General features: G+C 42.1%; 2 protein-coding genes across 12 annotated transcripts in view; both read right to left on the bottom strand.

Annotated features, from left to right (window-relative positions):
• LOC140405464 (zinc finger CCCH domain-containing protein 10-like) overlaps positions 1-3,260 on the bottom strand; it is a 50,260-nt gene extending 47,000 nt beyond the window's left edge. For 3 of the 8 annotated variants that reach the window (XM_072493928.1, XM_072493927.1, XM_072493929.1), the window contains exon 1: positions 154-660. The gene's annotated coding sequence lies outside the window, so the exon portion shown is untranslated. Of the gene's footprint in view, positions 1-134 lie in introns of all 8 variants that reach the window. The other 5 variants (XR_011938621.1, XR_011938620.1, XM_072493930.1 and 2 more) reach the window with 5 other exon arrangements.
• Positions 1-15,221, bottom strand: part of LOC140405462 (zinc finger CCCH domain-containing protein 10-like) — a 160,573-nt gene that overhangs the window by 71,142 nt on the left and 74,210 nt on the right. The gene's annotated exons all lie outside the window — the stretch shown is intronic.

The following is a 15,221-nucleotide window of genomic DNA, read 5'->3' as shown; positions in this document are numbered from 1 at the left end:
CCTCGACTTCCTGTTACAAATTAAAATGACCCCGTTCCACAAACAAACACCAATCTTCTCCACACAGCGTGTACACATTAAAATATTGGAATAATCCCATTGAGTCTGAAACTGTAACATGTATTAAAACTCACAAACCAGGGATGGGTTTACCTATACAGCACAGCACAGCTCCTTCTCTCGCAAGCTCCGACACAAAGAGGCTCAACGCAGGTCCTCCCAGTCAAGGGTAACTTCACGACAAAGAGCCTCAAACTCGGTCCTCCCAGTCAAGAAGGACCCCGGACTAAAGAAAAAGGCGTCTTCCACAACTGGAAAGGGGTTTCAAAAGGCCAGCAGGTTGCTGGTAAATACCAATCATCATCTGTCAAATGGAAATCACCAATGTGGATTTAATTTTGATATTTGGACAGACGCCATTTTAGAAAACGCAGCATTCTCTCCACAAATTACTTCCTTTTGTAACAGGTCTGGTGCCTGACCCCAAGGATGTGGATCGTGTCTCGAGACAGTGCTGATGTTTTCTATGAATGTTTAGTAATTAAATGTTCCCACTGTTTTAAACATGAAAATGGAAACACTGAATTGTATTTTAACAACTTTTGGCAGTCCTACTTGAGGGAGAGATGAAGCAAACCTAGCTGCAATCTATGTCACTCTTGCTGCCATAAAGGTCATTCTTAACATTTTCACAGCACGTGGCATCTATCACTATTTATTTCTGCTTAAAATTCACTATTTTCAATGAACAGGGCGACTTGCAAAGCACAAACTGACCTCAAGTATGGATGGATGCCTACTCTTTCAGAATACTCAAATGTGGACTATTTTATAATTTCCCATTAGTATTTCACTTCACTCATTTAAAAAAGGAACAATTTGACAATCCTGTGATCACCTTTAAATTCACAAACATTACTGTGCAGTCATTTGAATTAACATTCACCTCCTGTTTCAAGCTATTTATAAAGTTAGCAAAGGCAAATCTCATAATCATCCCTATCCTTTCCATGGTGCACAATGCGAACACCTGGTAAACACAAGTTGCAAACAGCCAATTTCAAGAAACTCAAGTTCTTCCCTCATTCCAAGAGACCATGGTTATTGTAAGGAACATGGATTTTTATATATTTTCCCTCGTACCCTGAATTTTACATAGAGTTAACAGCTGGTATGTGAAAACTGCAGATTAAGTTAGACATTAGTGATAGCATATCCATTGAATCTGGACATTTCTATAAACAGAGGGTGGGGTGTTAGGATGTGGGATTCAGCAAGACCAAATGGGTATGAAAACAGACAAAGTCTATCTGCAATGTCTGGGCTGGTGGCAAGAGTCAGGAAGACAATTAAATAGATTCTGTTGGTATACTTTGATTGGTAACACCTTCGGCAAGTTATTTTAAAGTTCAAACATTTGGATGCCTTAGGCTTGGTTAATTGTAGTCCAGGACATAGCTATTGGTTAAAAGCAAATTACTGCAGATGCTGGAATCTGAAACGAAAGAGAAAATGCTGGAAAATCTCAGCAGGTCTGGCAGCATCTGTAGGGAGAGAAAAGAGCTAACGTTTCGAGTCCCCGTTTCCCTGGGTTTCTGTGGCTAGGACTCATCTTTCATTCTCACTCCACAGCATAAATATTTCCCACTTTCTCTGTATGTTAGCTTTGACAAAGTCATTGGACTCGAAAATGCCAGACCTGCTGAAATTTTCCAGCATTTTCTCTTTCATAGCTATTGGTTGCACACCAACAGTTCATTGATCGAAATGTGAATGAAATCATGGGCAGCCCGGTAGCATAGTGGTTAGCACTATGGCTTCACAGCACCAGGGTCCCAGCTTCGATCACTTGGAACGTGCGGAGTCTGCACGTTCTCCGTGTCTTTGTGGGTTTCCTCTGGGTGCTCCGGTTTCCTCCCACAAGTCCCGAAAGACGTGCTGGTTTGGTGAATTGCCCATTCTGAATTCTCCCTCTGTGCACCCGAACAGGCGCCGGAGTGTGGTGACTAGGGGATTTTCACAATAACTTCATTGCAGTGTTAATGTAAGCCTACTTGTGACAATAGTAAAGATTATTAAAAAAGAATCCCTACAGTGCAGGAGGCCACCATTCGGCCCATCGAGTCTGCACCAGCCGTCTGAAAGAGCACCCTACTGAGGCCCACGCTATCCCCGTAACCCCACCTAACCTTTTGGATACTAAAGCAATTTAACATGGCCAATCCACCTAATCGGCACATCTTTTGACTGTGGGAGGAAACCGAAGCACCCGGGGAAACCCACACAGACACGGGGAGAAATTACCAATTCCATAGATCACCCGAGGCCGGAATTGAACCCAGGTCCCTGGAGCTGTGAGGCAGTAGTGCTAACCACCATGCCACCCATTATAGACGGTATATTGATTCAAGTGTGAATTTACAATTTACAGTGCAGAAGAAATGAAAAATGAAATGAAAATTGCTTATTGTCACAAGTAGGCTTCAATTAAGTTACTGTGAAAAGCCCCTAGTCGCCACATTCCGGCGCCTGTTCGGGGAGGCTGTTACGGGAATTGAAACGTGCTGCTGGCCTGCCTGGGTCTGCTTTCAAAGCCAGCGATTTAGCCCTGTGCTGAAGGAGGCCCTTTGGCCCATCGAGTCTGCACCGACCCTTGGAAAGAGCATCCCACTTAAGCCGATCCCAACCCCGTAAGCCAACCTAACCTTTTTTGGACACCAAGGACAATTTATCATGGCCAATCCACCTGACCTGCACATCTTTGGACTGCGGGAGGAAACCGGAGCACCCGGCGGAAACCCACGCAGACACGGGGCGAACGTGCAGACTCCGCACAGACAGTGACCTAAGCTGGGAATCGAACCAGGGACCCTGGAGTTGTGAAGCAACTGTGCTAACCACTGTGCTACCCTGGAGTATCGATCATATGAATGGTGCGAGTCAATCAAACATGGTTAAGAAACTCAGCAAATCTGACAGCATCTGTGGAGAGAAACGTAATTAACATGGATTGAATGACTTCTTTCCGAAAAAAGTTATACTCGACTTGAAACGCTAATTCGGTTTCTCTCTCCACTGATAATGCCAGGCCTGAGGTTTTATTCCAGATTTTCAGCATCCACAGAATTTTGCCTTTATCGTGGCATGAGAAATCCTGGATACCATATCCAGAGAGGACTCTGAAAGGGTCCAGTACACAGGTGTACAGGTTCATAGAACAAACGGGACAAAAGAGAGAAAAGAAACAGTAGAAAGTCATAACATACCAAAACTAGTGTTGGCCGGTGTTCAAGCTGCTCCAAAAAGTAATGGCCACCTGTGACCTAAACTACCTGGTTAAGTGTTGCTTTACTACTTAATAAATCCTCTTAAATTTGTTACACCAACTAATGTCTGCTAATTTTGTTTTGCCAAGAACCTAAATAAAGGTTAAAGTGATTTATCGAACCAAAATTATCTTTGATACATTACAATCTACGACTCTATTTCTCGCTTTCTCTCGCACCCCCACGCGCACGCCTCAGACATGTCCCAAACGCTTTTGGAACATTGTACTCCAAACAGGACTAGAAAATATTGCTATCCATTAAGCAAAACCCCAAGGCCACAAATATAACATGTGTTCCAAAAATGTATCCATCGTACTACTGAAATTTCTAACAAAATTACTGGCTCCATCGGCTTTTGTAGGTTAACCACATTTTATCCACCTCACATTTGCAGTTGCATCTAAAATGCATATTCACCTCATTCCTTATCACAGCCTGCATCCATATTCATATTTCCTTAGACTGAACCTTGTGCTAGCATTAACTATTTTGAGATTAGATTTCTCCCAAGAATGCAGCACCTTTCATGACCTCAGGACATCCCAAGTACTTTACAGCCAAGGAAGAACTTTTGAAAGGTAATCAATCATAGTTGTAAATACAGCAGACATTTCCAATCCCAAATTCCTCAATATGAACTCAAAACCACCTTTTTCTCATGCACTACAAGCACCCTATTAGCATTCATTTGCTCACAGCTCAGCACACCCAATTTAGTTGCCTCCTTTATACTTCCCCCAAGGACAAAACACTGTCTCCCCCCCGCCCCCTTTCAAGTGTCCAGGGTCAGCAGAACAGTGGGCTCGCACATTCTCATTTCATCTCAGGGATGTGATTTGAAATGCACCTCAGAGTTTCTGAATTATACCTGGCTAATGCATGCATGCTCATCGCACAAAAGTGGCCATGATCTGGAAATATGGATGAATGGACATTAAATGGCTAGTAGAGCACCTGATACAGACACTGGGGATTGATTACTCATTCTACGCTCAACAGCTTGCAACTTTCTGACAATTCAATTTAATGGTGAGGGGGGGGGAGACGACACACCAAGCAGCAAGGCCAAAAGCAGAGATCCCCAGCCAGAGTGTCAAAGAATAGAAGAGACGTTCCATTTGTTAGCACTTGCATGTCTCACACCAATGGTCACAAAACAGACAAGTATGTGCATATTGTGCATAATTCAGAAAATCGGTCCACAAGTTAGCTCTACATTGTATGAAATGGTTATAATATTCCTAACTTTGAAATGTCTGGTGTCTAGTAGGAAAAATGTTCCCGGTACCAATAATCCCTCACTTTGATGTGCTCAAAAACGCACCAAAGCAATGAAACGTAATATCAGTATGTCTTCAACTAAAGAAATTGAACTGCGGAATGCCTCACCAACAGGCTCATGCAGGACTCAACATTTTGGTTTAGAAGGGAACAGAAATGCTCAACTGACATCAATAAAGAACTACAAGGAAAATACTGGAAATCAGAAATCGAACATTGTTTATTTCTGCAGATGCTGTCTGCTTTGCTGAGTACTTCAGCAATTCCTGCTTATTAGTAAATGATCAGTCTGTCAAAAGTTTTATAAAGCAGAAGGAATTGGCATCCGAGCACTGGATACTACTCCCAATCATTGGGATTTTAAAAATTCAGTGGCCTGAAAAAGATTTATGGGTCAAAAGTTAAAGACTGCAAGTTCGAAACACTATTTAAGCCATCCAAATTGCTTAAATTGAGCCAGAGACAAGGAAGATCCCAGTTAAGATCCTGTTTTTTGCTGAGCTTGACTGTAGGAAGTAACAACGGCACTACAAATGACCTTTTTGGCCCCGGGTCAGGAACTAAATAGTCAGTCAACCAACTTTCCAATCTTGTTGATAAATTTACACAGCAATTAAGTACAATTTGGAGAGCGTGGGTGCAAGTTTTTCACAAAATAATTATTCTGCAAGCCAAGAGATTTGTCAATTCATGAAATCATCAATGTGACCAAGATAGCTGCAGTGGAGTGATATCTGGACAGCAGTAGAGTTCTAAGAGAGAAAGGCAACCATTAGGTTTGGCTGGGGAAATTAGGTTTGGCTGGGCCAAGCTCCTGACACCTTTGTACAAGATCAGATCACTCCTGATCATCTATTAAATGGAACGCTGTCAATTCATACATTTGGAAGGGGCAGCACGGTGGCACAGTGGTTAGCACTGCAGTTTCACAGCACTGAGGTCCCAGGTTCGATCCCGGCTCTGGGTCACTGTCCGTGTGGAGTTTGCACATTCTTCCCTTGTTGCGTGGGTTTCGCCCCCACAACACAAAGATGTGCCGGCTAGGTGGATTTGACATGCTAAATTGCCCCTTAATTGGACAAAATGAATTGGGTACTCTAAATTTATATTTTAAAATGTTCTTTTTTTAAAAATTCATACATTTGGAAAGTTGCATCGGTACCATCAACCAATCGGCAAAGGGAGAAATAAAACAATACAAGCCAATATACTTCTGGTGTGCTTTTCTTAATTCAACACACAGCGTGATGTTGAATTTTGACCACCTTATGTTACTTAGCTCAAAATGCTCTCTCTGCATGCAAGTTTGGAAAAACATCAACAATTGCTTCTCTGATCTTTCTTCAAATATCAAACGGACAGAGCAAAAATCATACATGCCACAACAATACTTGAATCAGACTGTGCTTAGATGATCCCCAAGGACCTTTACAATGCCACAAATAGAACAATTTAAAGAATGATTTAAAGTTTAAAGCTTTTAAAATTCAGAACACAAGACAGAATGGCTATCAGGCAAGAGTGCTGCAGGAGGTTTAAATAGACAAGAGACACCTAGGAGCAGGAGGGCCCTACTTCAAAGCTGCATGACAGGGTGTAGAGACATTAATTAAGTAAAGTCACGGATCATAAGTAGAAGTGTTTTTTAAGTCTGTTAACACTATGCACATAAGTTCCACTAATTGAAATTGGCTGTTCGGATCAGACCCTTTACTCTGCATTTCACCACACTGGAATAAAGCAATCGACAAAGTCCAAAACTCTGCTCCATCTCAGTGTTAACTTGGCCTGCTTGAGAAACTGAAGGAGTACATTCGGAGGGAAAGCTGGTCTAAGTTACTATGTTTCATGGATACATTCCCAGATCCACCTGCCATACAAGTTAAATAAAGGGCAGCAGGAGTAAATGTCCATAGATGCAAGGCCTTTGGACTATTTTCAGAAGTGACTGGTGCCACTTAACCAGAGACGGTATTTATGGCAGCCCGAATTATTTTTTAAATAAATGTAGAATACCCAATTCTTTTTTCCCCAATTAAGGGGCAATTTAGTGTGGCCAATCCACCTACACTGCACATCTTTGGGTTGTGGGGGTGAGACCCACGCAAACACGTGAAGAATGTGCAAACTCCACAGTGACCCGGGATAGACCCAGGTCCTCAGCACAGTGAGGCAGCAGTGCTAACCATTGTACCACCCCCTTGCATTCCCTTCAGAAAAATTATCAGGTCAGAACTTAAGCCAACAGGACATTTAATCTTCCATAACTTTAAAGTTAACCAATTTCTTCAAAGCATGGCGACTATTCCTCATCAATTAAAATCTCCGGCAGTTACCGAGTTTCCAAGCTACTGTCCTAAACAATCAACTGGAAACAGCGGCAATGACCGAAAAAAATCTCCCCCCCCACCCCCACAAACACATCTAGCCCGTAGAAAAACTACACGCCGGACAGCGACAAAGAAATAACCGTTAGGTAAAAGGGCGGATCTGGGCGTTAATTTCCGGGGAAGCCGAACCACCAATTGGCTAATCTAACCGACAGTCACTTCAGATGGTGTTCGGCGCCATTTTGTCGGCGGGAAAAGTGCTGCTGAAAAGCCGATTTTAAAATGGCGCCGCAGTATCGCCCCTTCCACAGACACAAAGAAAGACCAAGAGCTTCCAGCAAGGAAATTAAAACCATAGCATCCGCCACATCAGCGACGGAGGGTCCGAGCAAGTTACACTGTATTACAAATAGGAACTATAATAATGCACTGTAACTAAACAATTGAAGGGAAAATAACTTAATGGAAACAAATTATAAAAACTAACGGCGTGAGCCCACTTCAAGTGTAAACACCGCATTTAAAAAAAGGTTAGCAGTGCATCTGATCTGCAAAAACCTCTTCGCGTGTTGAGTTTTCAAACTAAATTGAGAAATGTACACAGGTACGTTTTGCAATCATTCCAAAGGGTGGTGCAGCTCAGAGGTTCCCGTGCTGCTTGCTTACCCGCACAGAAGAGGCAGCAGGCAGAAATTGACCTGCTAAAAATACATTTGAAAATTAATGTTTTTTTAATTATGTATTACAATTTACAATGGATGCTAAAAAAAGTAAGATTTTTTTTTTTTTACAAATTATGGAACAGCCAAACCAGTAAGGAAATTAAGTAAAAAAGTAAACGGACTAGGAATTGTAAATAATATTAAAACGGAAATGAATTGAGTGTAGCAATCGTTAGGACTCTGAAAAATGTTAAATGCATAAATTTTACGGATATTGAAAACTACTCTAGATATTTTCAACTTCAACTGAAAGAACCTTGAATCACAGAATTGTTACAGTGCTGAAGAACCACTCATCAGTACGCTAATTGAATTAACAAAGCCAAACTTGCTGAACAGGGTCACTGAAGGGACAGGATTAGTGTGTAAAATAGCAACAAAAAATATTTTAAAAAGATCATACAGGATCTGTTAAGACAAAACATTAGAAACCCTCAAGAGTGAAATGAACAATTAGAGCTCCCACAAGCTGTTGTCAGCGAGGAAAATAGAACCACATTTTTTAAAACTACAAAAAGGTAGGGAATGCCATACAAAGTTGAGATATAACAAGAGCGAGGGAATGGTATGGAACCCATATACGCCAAAGATATTAAACCTTTGGGAAACGGGTGTATAGAAAGTGTAAAACACTATACAAGATGTTGCAAACTATGGAACAGGCAGAAATACAAATGCATGATGTAAAAGATGCACGATGGGGGTAGCACAAGTAGATAGCACTGTGGCTTCACAGCGCCAGGGTCCCAGGTTTGATTCCCCACACTGGGTCACTGTCTGTGCGGAGTCTGCACGTTCTCCCAGTGTCTGCGTGGGTTTCCTCCGGCTGTTCCGGTTTCCTCCCACAGTCCAAAGATGTGCAGGTTAGGTGGATTGGCCATGATAAATTGCCCTTAGTGTTGGGTGAGGTTACTGGGTTATGGGGATAGGGGAGGTGTTGACCTTGGGTAGAGTGCTCTTTCCAAGAGCCGGTGCAGACTCGATGGGCCGAATGGCCTCCTTCTGCACTGTAAATTCTATGATAATTCTATGATAAAAGAGAACTTGGAGTTTTACATGGATGTAATAGCTCCAAAGGACAGCGTGGGTGCTACCATTAATGTAGTCATGTGCTTTATATTAGAAACAGGAGCATATTTAAACATACCTGTGGACCTAAACAAAGACAAAAATGACAGGGTAATCAAGACTACAAATAATATGAAAGATAATGCTGTCAGAATCATACACAAGATCAAATAACAGTTATCATTTGTGTAAAGGGTTAACATTAGAAGCACCCGATGCTGATGTCACGACAATGTAACACGATGATTAAGTAACAGATCTGAAGAGAGAAGTTCTCGCCTTGTGCAGAGGTTCCAATATGTGTATGATAACTAAATACAGAGTAATTGGTTTCATCATACCAATCTCAAGCAGCTTTGGGAGAACAGGCAAACCCCAAAAGAACCCCACCTGGACCCCAAACAAACAATAGCAGTGGACAGAGTAAAAGAAAGGCCCAGAAAAAACTCCAAGAAGCAGCTTCAGACCTGGCAAGTCAAGAGACCATATGAAGGATGAAAGGAACAGACTCAAAACTCACCAAGAAGTTGGAGCATCAGTGCAGCATCAGTTTCAATGCAGCAGATGCAAGCTAAGTCCAGATAGCAGTGAACATAGACCAGAATCAACAAGCAACTCCAGTAAAGCAGAAACTATTCCAGGGCTTGGTTACAAGCATGGAAACCACATTCATTCCCAGAACCACTCCAGAGCACCGAGGGCTTATGATAGGCTCAGCACTGAGATAACTGGAGAGGTTTTCCAGATATAGAACTGCTTCTAGTTTGTACAAAAGATCATTACTGTATACAGTTGGAGCTATATAACAACACAATAGCAAGGTAGAGAGTCAGTGAGACTTCAACATTAGTCCTTCAAGCAGTTGATTCACATTTCAGCATTTGCCAAAAAAATTGAAGGGCAAAATATAAAAAAACAAAGCAAAGACCAAGAGCATGAATTCATTCAATGATCTATACAGGCTGGCAGAAAATTGCAACTATGGAATATTGACACCGATTCATGACTGAATAGTAATAGGGGTCTTAGATGGAAGTTCTAATAAATCTCTTGCAAACGAGAGAGCATTTAACTCTAGTACAAGTTGCGAGGCAACAGAGCACAAAACAAAAAAGAGGAGAACTCATGGTCCCATGGAAAGGAATGAGTGAGACAGTTTAATATGTAGGCCATAAGTGAGAAAGCACGGTAGCATAGTGGTTAGCACAATTGCTTTACAGCTCCAGGGTCCCAGGTTCGATTCCCAGCTGGGTCATGGTCTGTGTGGAGTCTGCACGTTCTCCCAGTGTGTGCATGGGTTTCCTCCGGGTGCTCCGGTTTCCTCCCAGTCCAAAGATGTGCAGGTTAGGTGGATTGACCATGCTAAATTGCCCTTAGTGTCCAAAATTGCCCTTAGTGTTGGTTGAATGGGGTTACTGGGTTATGGGGATAGGGTGGTGTGGGCTTGTGTCGGGTGCTCTTTCCAAGAGCCGGTGCAGACTCGATGGGCCGAATGGCCTCCTGCACTGTAAATTCTATGATTCTATGAAAGTGCACCAAAGCAGAAGCCTACGAAAATCGTGATCTTGATTTGGTGGGAAAAACCTGCACAAGAGCAGAGCGCCACAACGGTGAAAAAAATAGGACGTTTTAAAACCGTTTGCCAATCTAAACCAATAAAAACCTGCAAAAAGGAGAAAAATATTAACGTCAAGCCACATACATGAAGTGGAAGAACCAGAGAGAAAGGGGTAACTTTCCTAGGGCAAGAAAATGAAATGGAAAATAAATACTGCAGTATTAAACTTAAAGTGGATGGACACCCCTCAGGAGTTTCAAAGACAGAAACAGGAGTTTGTCTTATCTGACAAAAGTAGAGTGGCATAAGCATATTACACTACAGATATCAAGTTACTGGGTCTAGATGGGACTACACGGAAAGCCATAGACCAATACATGGCAAAATTGAAGTACAAAGATAGAGAAACCATTGAAACTTTGTCATCCAAAATCAAGAATCTTCTTCAAAGCATGCTTAAAATTGAAGTTAAAGGGCAGCACGGTGGCACAGTGGTTAGCCCTGCTGCCTTGTGGCGCCGAGGACCCGGGTTCGAATCCCGGCCCTGGGTCGCTGCCCGTGAGGAATTTGCACATTCTCCCCGTGTTGCGTGGGTTTCACCCCCACAACCCAAAAGATGTGCAGGCTAGGTGGATTGGCCACGCTAAATTGCCCCTTAATTGGGAAAAAAATTGGGTACTCTAAAGGAAAATTGAAGTTAATCTGTAAAGTTGATGCATCAAAGCATCAACATTAAAGTGGTACATTCAGGAATACATTCCCAAGATTAGAACCCCTACAGTGCAGGAGAAGTTCATTTGGCCCATCAAGTCTGCAATGACCCTGCAAAAGAGCACCCGACCTAGGCCCAATCCCCTGCCCTAACCCCACCTAACCTTTGGACACGAAGGGGCAATTTAGCATGGCCAATCCACCTAACCTGCACATCTTTTGGCCTGTGGGAGGAAGCTCATGCAGACAAAAGGGAGAATGTGCAAACTCACCAGTCACCCGAAGTTGGAATCGAACCCAGGTCCCTGGTGCTGTGAGGCAGCAATGCTGACCCCTGTTTTTTTACAGGCTTGGGCAAACTGAAGACTATATTACCTGAAGAGCTGATGCTAAACCAATTCGCCACTTTACACCGAGCGAAGTCCCGGCCCAATCTTGGACAAAGTCATGGGTGAAATTAAGACGCAACGGCATGGAGTTATATCACCAGTCACTATGCCAACAAAGTGTTCAGGAATGGTGACAATTGCAAAGCCAAATAGATCAATTAGAATCTGCGTGGGTTTAATTCAACTAAACAAATCATTGGAACGAGAGATCCACCTGATGGCTTCAGCAGATGAGTCTTGCCAAACTAGCCATTCACCAAATTAAATGCAAACAGTAGATTTACTGCAGGTTGCTTTCTGTCGTTATTGCTTGGGATTGTGTCTGCTCCTGAAATTTTCCAGAGAACAATGACTCGGACATGGAAGGAGTAATATGCCATACAGACAACATACTTGTACAGGGTTCCATGAGAGAAAGGCATAGAGTTTGGACAGTTCTGAAAGCCGTACAGGATACAGACCCAACATTGAATGAAAAATGGAGTTCACCAAACCCATGATGAAGCTTCTAGGTCACATTGTGGGTCAACTGTTATTTGGGATGCTTTTACAAAGAACAACGGTGATCAGAGAGTTTCCACAATCCAGGAATATTACTGAGCTTCAGAGATGACTCGGGATGGTCAATCAAGGCGACAAGGTCTCTGCCAAATTCGGCAGAGATCAATGAGCCTTTCCGACAGTTGTCGAGACCGAGTCAAGTGGTTCTGGAATTTGGGCCAGCAAAATGCTTTTGGGGGGAAAAAAATTCAAATTTCCTCGGAAATTGTAATCGTTAGGATTACGATCCTAACTGCCAACCAGAGTAGCAGCAGATGCAGCATCTACAGGTCTGGGTGCAGTATTACTTCAAGTACAGAGACCTGTTTACTACGCCGCAAAGTCAATCTGAGAAAAGAGATATGCTACAATTGAGAAGGAAGCATCGGCAACAACAGGAACGTGCTAGAAATTCTCAGACTACGTGATGGGACTGCAGTTCAAAATTGAAACAGACCACAAGCCACTAGTCACTCTTTTATTGCAAAGATTCCAGCTAGAATCCAACAATTCACATGAAAACATCTCACAATCATTGATGAACAGCTAGTTTTTCATGATAGAAGTCATTCCAAGAACACGGATTTGAAATTTCTCAAAGACCTCACCAAGGTCACTTGCGGTAGCAAATTGTCGAGCAAGAGCCCAACAATCAGTCAGGTGGCTAGGCATTATTTGTTCTATAGAATAAATTATTTGCAATTGTCTTACGTATGCAGTGAACAGCCAAAAGCAAAAGGAACTACCATCACCTTTTCCATTAAAGGCTGGGGGAGCACCTGGGAATGGATTATTCGATTTTAACGGGCAAAATATATCTAATCATTGATTACTACTCAAGGTTGATTGAAGTGAACAGATTGCACAGCCGCTGTGCAGTCATTCAATCACTGTAAAGGTCAAAGCAACACATGACATTCCAGACATTGTGGTGTCAATGATTTGCAATTCACTAATGAATTATTTGAAAATTTATTTTCCTTTGCAAAATTAATTCTTGTAACCAGTTCACTTCGTTATCCTCAAGCAAATGGAGAAGCTGAGAGAGGCACACAAACCAAAGACCTGATGAAAAAGAATGAAGGTCTTATTTTAGTTCTTCGGAGTTGCTAAATCTCACTGCCACAAAATGATTTCTCACCATCAGAATTGTGAATGGGAAGAAGATTGAGAACACAACCTACAGCTCTGCAACAGAAACTAAAACCCAATATCACCTCAAATGACAGCACAAGGAAAAACAGAGAAACAATCAGGCTTGTAACTTTAACTTTGAGATCAATGCTGAAGCTCAAGGAGAGTTTATGGGTACAAGACCAGCAGAAAGAAGGTATAATAATGGAAAGAGCTCAGCAATCACGGTCATACAGGATTGAGGCAGATCAAGGAACTATAAGAATTTGTACCACTGTAAACTTTTTTAAAAATCAAGTGACTAGAAAATAATACATTTACCAAGACAGAAATCTGATTACATAGTGGTGCAAATTATGCATTTTTTGGACCCCAAAGCCCTAAACAGTACAGGGCAACATTTCCAACCACCAACTAGTAGAGAATTACGGTACAATTTGTTATTGTAATCATTTTAACAAGTTAGTTGATGAGTCTTCAGATTTCTAGCCACTGAACATGAAAAAAGTATATACATTGATGGAAGTTACAGATTCTTACAGCTTAACTTCAGCATTATTTCAGCTACAGTGGCAGTCTATTCCTGTCAACCTGAAATCATTCAAATGTGTGGGTAAAAACAATTATACAGTAATTCAAATAAAATACTTAATTAAAACAGCAAGTTTTGGTATTCTGAACAGATTTGAATGAACATGTAATTCTAATTAAGTGGCCTAAAGAGTAGAAGGTATAATCATAAAAACATCCACACGATAAACAAGCGCATTAGAACAAAGCCTTAAGAGTGAAAAAAACAATAAGAGAACATGACATCACCAGGTGGCACAACAATGCAGGATTTGTCAAACAGTCATGATGAAATTTAAGATGATTACGAGAAAAGTTCAATAAAGACAAGTGTATTTTGAATCACTGATTTGACTGTGAGACAACTACAATTTGTATTTATATAGCATCTTGAACGCAAACAAGAATGAGCCACAGAAGGAAACAATCAGGACAGTCGAGGCCAAAGAGTTAAGTTTTAAGGAGTGAGAGAAAGAGATGTAGGGGGTTTAGGGAATGTATTCCAGAGCCATTCTAGGTCACTGAAAGCACAGCCACCAATGTTGGCACAAAGAAAAACAAGGGAGGAGCGAGGTCAGGAGGGATTCGATAACAAGGATGAGAATTTTAACTTGGTGGACCAGAAACCAATTGTAGGTCAGTGGGCTACATGGATGATAGAAAAACGGAACCTGGCACAAGCGAGGACTTGATAAAGTGAAAGTAGCAGCCTTTGAAGGCATGTCATGCCTGCAGTCAAAAAGGAACTCCCTTGTATTATCTATTAGGTTAGTGAAAGCTGAATGAACTAGAGTCATGGATTTGGCAGAGGGGGGGGGGGGGGGGGGGGTTGAAGGAGAGGAAGAGAATAGCATCGGAAAGTTTAAAGCGACAGCTCATGGAACGTAGTAACAATTCTGGAGTTCTAAAAATCTGAAAACAAGAACATTCATAAGTTGCATCAGAGACAGGATTTGAGAATGTGATGATGCAAAAGAAAGGTGACTGACAGCAACCATTCACAGATGGGGCAGCACAGTGCCTAGCACTGCTGCCTCACAGCTCCAGGGACCCAGGTTCAATTCAAACTTGGGTGACTGTCGGTGTCGAGTTTGCACATTCTCCCGGTGTCTGCATGGGTTTCCTCCAGTCCAAAGGTGTGCAGGTCGATGGATGGCCATTCTAAAGTGTCCCTTTGTGCAAAGGTTAGGTGGGGTTATGGGGTTGCAGGGGAGAATTGGCAATGCTAAATTGCCCCTTTACGGTCCAATGATATGCAGGTTAGGCGGAGTTATGGGGTTACGGGGAAAGTGGGCCTAGGTAGTAGTGCCCTCTTTCAGAGGGTTGGTGCAGCCTCCCTCCTTTTGCACTGTAGGAATTCTATGGTTCTATGTGTCTGCACAATTAAGGGCCGCTCCATAGTTCTGAAAGGTTCACCAGCTTATGTATTATTACATTGCAGTGCTGCATTTTTGGTGGAGTTCATGGAATGTTATATCATTTGCCGAACAGCATCATGAAGCCACCGATTTATCGTTTTCACAGAAAAATGGAGTCACAAAATAAGAGCCCCAAAACATTTAGAACATACAGTGCAGGAGGCCATTCAG

Source organism: Scyliorhinus torazame, chromosome X (genome assembly GCF_047496885.1).
Source record: "Scyliorhinus torazame isolate Kashiwa2021f chromosome X, sScyTor2.1, whole genome shotgun sequence".
NCBI classification, from domain to species: Eukaryota; Metazoa; Chordata; class Chondrichthyes; order Carcharhiniformes; family Scyliorhinidae; genus Scyliorhinus; species Scyliorhinus torazame.
This window is presented reverse-complemented; position numbering and strand designations above follow the sequence as displayed.